The sequence below is a fragment of the Miscanthus floridulus genome, chromosome 15 (genome assembly GCF_019320115.1).
Source record: "Miscanthus floridulus cultivar M001 chromosome 15, ASM1932011v1, whole genome shotgun sequence".
NCBI classification, from domain to species: Eukaryota; Viridiplantae; Streptophyta; class Magnoliopsida; order Poales; family Poaceae; genus Miscanthus; species Miscanthus floridulus.
Window position 1 is genome coordinate 62,806,245 of NC_089594.1, and position 9,563 is coordinate 62,815,807.

At 41.2% G+C, this 9,563-nt stretch overlaps 1 non-coding gene across 1 annotated transcript; it reads left to right on the forward strand.

The window, feature by feature from the left end:
* Positions 1 to 299: 299 nt before the first annotated feature.
* LOC136509805 (small nucleolar RNA R71) lies at positions 300 to 408 on the forward strand. Its single transcript, XR_010772544.1, has one exon. It is a non-coding gene; the product is annotated as a small nucleolar RNA R71 (small nucleolar RNA).
* The last annotated feature ends 9,155 nt before the right edge of the window (positions 409 to 9,563 follow it).

A 9,563-nucleotide genomic window follows, 5' to 3' on the forward strand; every position in this document is an offset into this window, starting at 1 on the left:
AATCATGAATGTGCATGACTTCTTGCTTCTCATTGGCTCGATCTTCGAGCTTCTTCATCAGTAGGTCCATCTTGGCAGACAACATGTCTACTTCCTTGAGTTGATGCATACCTCCCCCTCTCTTGTGAGTCTAAATACGTTCTTCATTCCAACCCTGGTTGGAGGCCATCTTCTCCACAAGAGCTATTGCAGCTGGTATGGTGAGTGACAGGAATGCACCTCCAGTAGTAGCATCCATAGTCTCACGGGTACTATTGGTCAACCCATGGTAGAAAGTCTGCATGAGTAGCCAATTCTCCATCCCATGATGGGGACATTTTGATATGTAATCTTGAAAGCGTTCCCACACCTCAGGGACAGATTCATCATGTTGCTGTTGAAAACTTGAGATTCTCCCACACAGAGCATTGGTCTTGCCCATGGGAAAGAACTTTGCTAGGAAGGCAGTGGAGTAGTTATCCCATGTAGTGTTTCTATCTTTGTTGCCATAGAACAACTACTTTTCCTTCCCCAAGAGTGAGAATGGGAAGAGGCAAAGTAATATGGCATCTTGGGTCACTTCTTTGATTGTGAAAGTGCTACAGATCTCTAGGATGTGTTGGAGATATGCACTCGCATCTTCATGTGCCTTTCCACAAAACTAGCTTGCTTGCACCATGTTGATGAGGGCTGGCTTAAGCTCGAATCCATTAGTCTCCAACATTGACTATTGGTCCAGTATGGATGTTGGCTATAGTTGGAGCAAAGAACTCAGCAAAGAGTCTTGTTAGCCATCGCTTCAAATTTAGGTGTTAAACTTCACCTTATATGGTAGTCTTCCGACTCTAAAGCTAAAACTTTCTTGAGTTTAGCCTTAGTTCTCTTAAGTAATGCTTCTAGATCATCAACGTAGTTTGTTGGAATGTCAAAACTGGTCATACATTACCCTGCATAAGATACAAAAGTAGAAAACAAGGGTAAGCCTGTTTGAGCAGAGGTCAATGTTTATTTTGATCACATCAATAACGTATAAGTTTATCAATACTTCCTTTGCCTAGCTACCTTCCCCTGGTAACGGCGCCAAAAATGCTTATTGGTATTTATTAACGAGTCACTTGTTTTAAGTAGTCACCCTATGTTGTTTACATTCCTTAGCATCTTTAACTAAGTTGTCATCCCTAGTATTGGTGCTAGAAATGCTTGTTGGTTGTTGGTACTACATATCATTACTACTAGAATAGTACTAAGTAGTTCTTTATCATTTTATGTGACTAGAAAGAATATATAAATATATGAATGAAAAGGATCTGCAAGAGCACAGATAATATACCATTGTAGCACTTCACCCGAGAGTATTCTAGGTATTGTTATTTATATTTTTACCACAGGGAAGGTCTAGCATGGACATGTATTGATAACTTATACTATTGACGGAGAAGTATACCATAACCAATATTCTACTCATAATAGGGGTAAGTCATAGGATAAGATATATATATATATATGATAAGTATTGATCAATGATAATGATAAATCACTAGTACTCCTTTCTATGGCATTAACATGGTCAGGTAGAATATTAGAGGAATAATTCCTAAGTCATTCTTAATTACATGTCAAAGCATACATTGATTAGTGCAATTATACCTAGTAGTCATTGCTAAGATCATATTCATATCTACACATAAGGGATATTACTAAGGAAGACTACGAACAGAGCTTGTCTTCCTTCGTAACTGCATACTACGTGCACCTACATTCAGGGATTAGACTACAAAGGACTCAATGGGAGTGTCACATCCACGATCTACCACATGACCCGGAATATAGGGTGAATCCGCAAGTAAACAACGTATAAGCACCACGCTTACATAATGTCGACCACCCACACATGGATCCTTAGAGTGAGCGCTATACGAACTTATGAATGAACATGATAATAATTCTACTATACTAAGCATATAATCAAAGTAGACGATGAACATTATAATGAAGAACTTAAATGAGATGAATATTAATATTGTCATAACAATTGTAGCAAGCATATAAAAAGTAATGGAGATACAAAATAGAGGGGGTACAAAGATTATACCAAACCACACTCTTGACACGACTGGGAATCCAAGCTGAAGCCTGCTTGCCTCCCTCTAGACCTAGCCTAGCTAGCTATGCCCTAGAATTGATGGAGCTCTAAGAATGATTAGGGTTTCTGTCTTCTCAAATGACATATCAATCTACTAAGGGGGTGGCTGGGGATGATATATATAGGCCAAAGCGTTCATCATGAGCCCTTGGATCAAATCGATTTAAAGGATGGCGTAGATGCAACCTAGGAGGCGGTGGAGAGCCGACATTCAAAGGAGGGTCTGACATGTGGGCCTAGGGGGCCAGGCGGCCTACAGGTGGGGCTAGGGCAACCACTCAGGTCTTGCCTCGGTGTGGAGTAATTCTTGAGTCTTCTAGAGTCTTCTGGTGTCCGTTTCGCTGCGGATAAACGCGATTAATTCTGACATGTAGGTCCACCTTGACGATTTTCTAGATAAACCCTGCAAAAAATACAGATTCACCAAGACTCATGGAATTTGTTAGTTTAAACCCCTAGACCTTCGTTGGTGATTATATTTATGCCCTTATGCCTATTATATTGATAGTTTATAATGGTTGTTAACTACCATCAAGAGCGTGCTTCTGAGATTCTCTGGTAATCAACTTCTAATTCAAGTAAGCATCTTGTTCATATTGTTCTTTAGGTTTGTGACTCTCTTTTGAGTATTTTAATCCTTATAGCTCCTGGGTTAAAGTAGTATTCATAGTGTAAGCGTGGTGCTTAGACTCGGTTACTCTTGGATGTACCCTATATTCTAGATCAGTGGTAGCTCGCTGAGGATGAGTCTTATAGCCTCATTGAATTCTTTATAGTCTACCTCCTGAATTGTAGGCCTAGTAGGACCTTGTTACTATAGGAAACATACTCTGTTTGTGTTTTCTTTAGTAATATCCCCATAATTGAATAATAGAAGACAAAGATTACCGACGTTAGAACTAGAAGAACTTTGTGATCTCCTTTATACTCCTATTATCTAAGCCTTGTTGTGAAGTTAGGGTTAAGTTAGATTTAGTTATTCTCACACACGTTTCCTTGAGATCGATATAAAACTAGGATACTTCCGGTGAAGTGCTACATTGGTATAATATCTGGGCACTTACGGATTATTCTATGTGCATTAATTTATACCAACAAGCATTTCTGGCACCATTGCCTGGGGAAACCGTTGCTGAGTTAACTTTGAACCTAGCTTCACCTTGTATTATTATTCTTTTATCTTTTACTTTATTCTTTTATTCTTTTACCATGAATTTAGAATCCACTTCTATCTACCAATACGCCACACCTACTAGCGCACGCCTAGAGCCATTAGAATCCTCAAATCTGATCCTAACACCTGGCTATGAGCTATGCCCGTGTTTAATCAACATGGTCCAGGGATCAATCCTTTTTGGGCAAAGATGATGAAAATCCTTATTCCCTACCTTAATGAGTTTGAGTAGACCTTGTGCATGCCTACGCATTGTGGGCATGTCAGATGAAACCTTATGATGGAAGCTCTTTCCTTTCTTTTTGATGGGAAAAGCTAAATGTTGGTACAAGCTCACCATATGGAGTAGATAAGGAGATTGGGAAGCCTTGTGTTCTAGCTTTTGCTTATATTTCTTTCCCATCTCTAGAGTAGTCAGCCTTCGTCCAGAGGTTCTATCTTATAAATAAGAAGAAAAAGAATATCTAGGCATGTCATAGGATCATTTTAATGCTCTTATTAATACTGGCCCTGACCTTGCCATTCAAGGCCCCATTCTTCTTCAACATTTTTATATGGGTCTTGATAGGAAAACCTCGAAGCATCTTGATACGGCCATAGGAGGATCGTTCTTGCATGTCTCCACTAATTCGAGGAAAAGCATTCTTACTAAAATTCTAGAGAACACTCCTAAAGAAGTAGAAAAAAGCCACTAGAGGAGGAATCCTAGATAGCTGAACCAGAGTCATTGCCTAACCCATCACCAACTTCAGCTATCCCAAATCCCGAACCACCAGAAAAGGAGGAAACTCCAATTTCGAATTTCATGCTTGAATTCGAGGATGAACTTTTTGATGAATACAAAGATACCTTGAATTATCATACCATGAGCAGACCCCAGAAGCCTAGGAAATCATCATCTAATGAAGAAATTCTTGACCCTTCTGAGGAAGCTTTACTTAAAAAGACTACAAAAGAGCTGGTGTCTATTATAAGCAATGAATGGTTAGAAGAATCAGAGCTTTCCTCTGATGTGATTCATCTAGACTCACCTTCTATTTTGATTCGTTGCCAAATTAACAAAGCTCCTTTCGATGCTCTTTATAATCCTGTTGTAGGTGCTAATATCATGTCTGCATCCTTTGCTCATGATTTATTAAAAGACATGCCATTAACCCCAACAACAAAGTTGTTGAAAAGTCTTTTAGGACACATTCTCCCAAGTTTGGGAATTTTGTATGTCCTCCCTATCCAGGTAAAAGGAACCATGGTTATTTTGAGCTTTTATATGTTTGATATCATGGAGTTTGAACCTGTTGATAGGACAACCAATTGAAAGACTTATTCAAGAAGGACAAACAGGGAAGTTGAAGATAAGTCTCGAGAAAAATTTTAAACTTTCAATACCCATCACTCATTCTCTAAATGCTGAGACTGAGCCAATTCTTGAGAAAGACCCAATGGAAGAGGTTAAGGTCGCATCTCTTGATGACTTGATCAAACCCAACTTGAGGATGATGCCTAGTTCTTCATCGAGGAAGAAGAAGAAAATCCTACAGAGCTTGAACCTCTAGATGAATTGCTGGAACCACCTAAGTCCACCATTGAGCTTAAATCCCTACCTTCTAGTCTTAAATATGTTTTTTCTCAATAATGATCAGGATTCTCTTGTGATCATAAGTGATAAACTCTCTCAGGAAGAATCCCTTTGCTTGATAATTGTCTTAGAAAAGCATCGATCTACTTTTGGCTACTCGCTCCAAGACCTTAAGGGAATTAGCCCCGCTGTTTGCACCCATCGCATCCCTATAGATCCTGATTATGTACCTTCTAGGGAGCCACAGCGTAGGCTTAATAATGCAATGAGAGAGGTTGTTAAGAAAGAGGTTTTGAAACTCCTGCACATTGGGATCATCTACCCCATTTTGTGTAGTGAGTGGGTAAGCCCTATTCAGGTTGTGCCTAAAAAGGGAGGCATGACTGTTGTTAAAAATGAAAAGAATGAATTAATCCCCCAAAGAACCATCATAGGATGGTGGATGTGTATTGATTACAAAAAACTTAACAAGGCAACAAAGAAAGATCATTTTCCGTTGCCCTTCATTGATGAAATGTTGGAGCGATTGGCAAATCACTCTTTCTTCTATTTTCTTGATGGCTATTCAGGTTATCACCAGATTCTGATCCATCTAGATGACCTATCGGGGTTATGACCCAAGGTATCTCAAGGTGCCAATTAGTTGGTAGGCAACACTGGCCCGCTAACTCATTAGGTTAACAACGGCTCGAATGACCGAGTCCTAGCTAGGATGAGCACGCCTGAACCAATGCCTAGGCCTAGGGTCAGCCATGAGCCCTTCTCCTGCCTTAGCTACATGGAAGACGTGCGACCTCTCCCCCATCATGAGCCCTAGGGTAGTACGGGGAGAGATCGAGCATGGCTCAGTATGTCTGCTCTAACAAGAGTAGGCATGCCGCACTGATCTCACAAGGACCAAGGGGACAACAATCACCTCGGTCTGGTCAGACACCATTCCTGTGCCATGCCACACCAACGAGACAGCACCACACAACCGTGGCAACAGGTACGAAACCCACCATCCGAATATGGACCAACAAGACGTGCATATGATCCCACCCACTATGGGATGGGATCCATAATAATGGTCTCAACCTAGAGACCTTCCCGACTTGCGGAGAGCCCCGACCCCAATGATAGGGGTCATAGCCCTCAGCCTCATGAAGCAACCAGGTGAATGATGACCAAGGGCGGCTACCTACTATGGGTACGATGCCCTAGGGAACCTAGAGACAACGATGAAGACCATGAAGGATGCCATGTTACAAAGGACAGCTGACAAACTATCACTATGGCTATAGTGCAGCCACGGCCAACATAGTAGCACCATGTTAGACCCTGCCGCAATGTGGCCACAAGACCATGACGACAGCCACGCCCGGGCAAGGATCAGAAGATGGCGTAGCTTGCAAGCCAAGTTAGCTAGGACCTCCCTCAGGCTCTCAACCTTTCGGTCAAGGGAACCTTCTCTTTGTAACGAGCCCTAGCCCCGAACTCTATATAAGGGCGGCCAGGGCTCCCATCTCAGGACATCTTCACATTCTTCATCCTCTACTATTCCATCCGTTCACCATAGCAGTAGGGCTCCTCGTCTAGCATAGGTTCTACCACCTCTTTCACTATTCTTGCACTCTCCATTGTAAGAACTTTAGAGCATTCAAGCGAGGAACATGCACCCGATCTTCTCTGAGACTGGACGTAGGGCTCTAGCCTAAACCAGCATAAATCCTCGTGTCTATTGGATGCTGCCATCATCTTCCTAGAGCAGCACGGCAATCATATAAATTTACTAGTCCGGTTTACGAAACACCGACATGACCAAAGGAAAACCATCTTTAGATGTCCATATGGAACTTATGCTTATCATAGAATGTCTTTTGGATTATGTAATGCTCTAGCTTCTTTTCAAAGATGCATGATGTCTATATTTTCTGATATGATTGAAGAAATCATGGATGATTTTTCTATTTATGGAAAAACTTTTGATGAGTGTCTTGAAAATTTAGACAAGGTTTTGCAAAGATGTGAAGAAAAGCACTTAGTCCTTAATTGGGAAAAATGTCATTTCATGGTTAGAGAAGGAATAAGTGCTTGGACACTTGGTGTTTCGAACGAGGGATTGAGGTAGATAAGGCTAAAATTGAAGCAATTGAACAGTTACCTCCTCCCATAAATATCAGAGAGATCTATAGCTTTTCTTGGTCATGTAGGGTTTTACTGCCGCTTTATAAAAGATTTTTCACATATTGCTAGACCACTCACAAATCTTTTAGCCGAGGATGTTCCCTTCGAAGTTGATGATTCATGCTTAAAGTCTTTTGAAATTCTTAAGAAAGCATTCATCTCTGCACCAATCATTCAACCCCCTTGATTGGTCGCTACCTTTTGAAATTATGTGTGATGTTAGTGATTATGCTGTGGGGGCAGTTTTGGGACAAACAAAAGATAAGAAGCATCATGCCATTGCTTATGCTAGCAAAACTTTGACATGACCTCAACTTAATTATGCAACAACTAAAAAAAGACTCTTGGCTGTTGTTTTTGCTATAGATAAGTTTAGTTCTTACTTAGTAGGAGCTAAGGTGATTGTTTATACTGATCATACTACTTTGAAATACCTGCTCACTAAGAAAGATGCTAAACCTAGACTTATAAGATGGATTTTGTTACTCCAAGAATTTGACTTAGAAATAAAAGATAAAAAGGGAGTAGAAAATTATGTTGTCCGATCAGTTGTCTAGAATGTAGTTTGAAAATCCACATGAATTGCCCATCAAAGGTTTGCTTTGGGATGACATGCTCTTCAAGATAATGAAATCCGACCCCTGGTACGCGAATATTGTTAATTTTATGGTTGCAGGGTATGTACCACTAGGGGGAACAAAAGGAAGCTCATCTATGAAAGTCGCCTCTACATATGGGATGAGCTATACCTCTTTAGAGTCTATTCTAATGGCCTACTCAGAAGGTGTGTACCAGCAAAAGAAGGCATCAAGATCATCGAACGATGCCACTCATCACCATATGGAGGACATTATGGTGCATTCCGCACTCATTCCAAGATTTGGCAAAGTGGTTTTTTTTGGCCAACCATGTATGAAGACATGAAGGACTTCATCTGGAGGTGTGGAGCATGTCAGAGGCACGGGAATATCAATTAAAGAGATGCCATGCCACTCACCACCAACCTCTAGATTGAGCTTTTCGATGTCGGGGGTATCAATTACATGGTTCTGTTTCCAAAGTCAAAGAACTGTGAATATATCTTGGTGGCAGTTGACTATGTGTCCAAGTGGGTTGAAGCCATGCCATGCAGAGCTACTAATGCAAAGAAGTCCAAGATGTTTGAAGAGACAATATTTCCACGATTCAAAGTTCCAAGGATGGTGATTAGTGATGGAGGCACTTACTTTACTAACAAGAACTTTCACAATTACTTGTTAAGACATGGGATCTATCACAACGTCGCTACTCCATATCACCCTCAGACAAGTGGCCAAGCAGAAACATCGAACAAACAAATCAAGAATATTCTATAGAAGACGGTCAATGAGATGGGGACTGCATGGAAGGATAGACTATCTGATGCTTTACGAGCCTACAGAACGGCCTATAAAACACCTCTTGGGATGTCACCATATCAACTTGTCTACAGAAAGACCTATCATCTACCTGTTGAGCTAGAATTCAAGGCTCACTGGGCCATCAAGTGTTGGAACATGGACTTTGAAGCCACAAGAACCAAGTGGAAGATGCAACTCTTTGAGCTTGATGAATGACGTGAACAAGCATATCATAACGCCAAGATATACAAGGACAGAACCAAGAGATGGCATGATAAGAGGATCAAGAAGGAGTTCACCCTAGGAGATAAGGTATTACTTTTTAATTCTAGGGTTAAATTATTTGGGCATGGAAAACTTCAAAGCAAATGGGAAGGACCATTCAAGGTTATAAGCATCTCGTCACATGGAGCGATAACACTTCAAAATGATGAAGGTACGTTATTCAAGGTAAATGGTCATTCGTCTCAAGATCTATCTAGAACCTAAAAACCACCTAAGGATTTGGATGAGGTAGATTTTCTTATTTTTCCATAGATTTACACCACTGCCCTTTTCTTTATGTTTTGTTACGCGAGAATATCCTTTTCGGAATTAGTTAGGCAATAGAAACCACCATGAGAAAACCCCTTGCAAGGAGATGACATGTGGGGCCGACTAGCCACACCTCTTGGCCGGCTAGCCCACCTGTCAGCCCCCTTGCCTCCAGTCAATTCTCTCGTGTATTCTAGAACCTTCCCATTTGCCATCCCGTAGTTTTTTACCGCATTCGTTTTTCCTTTGTTATGAAACCCTAATAGGATAAGATCTTGACCCCTACTGTAAGTTTTTCCTCGCTATATAAATGAGCCCCTAGCTACCTCCATAGCAATTCCATCAAAGCCTTCCATCTCTAGCAACACCAAAGCTCTCCACCTCCCTAGTTCCAATGGCCGGTAGAGAGATCATCCCCTACGGAGTTGAAGAAGCCATACCACTAAGCATCATCCCGCTATGAGAAGTAGCTCGTGTTCCCTCCAACAAATCCTACTTTGCCTAAGCCATCTGTCATCCGGTGATTGCTCTGCCACCGCTGCATCTACTTCTTCAAGACAAGCCATGCCAGCTAGAGGCACTGAAGATTGAGGTCCCGAAGGAGATCAACCT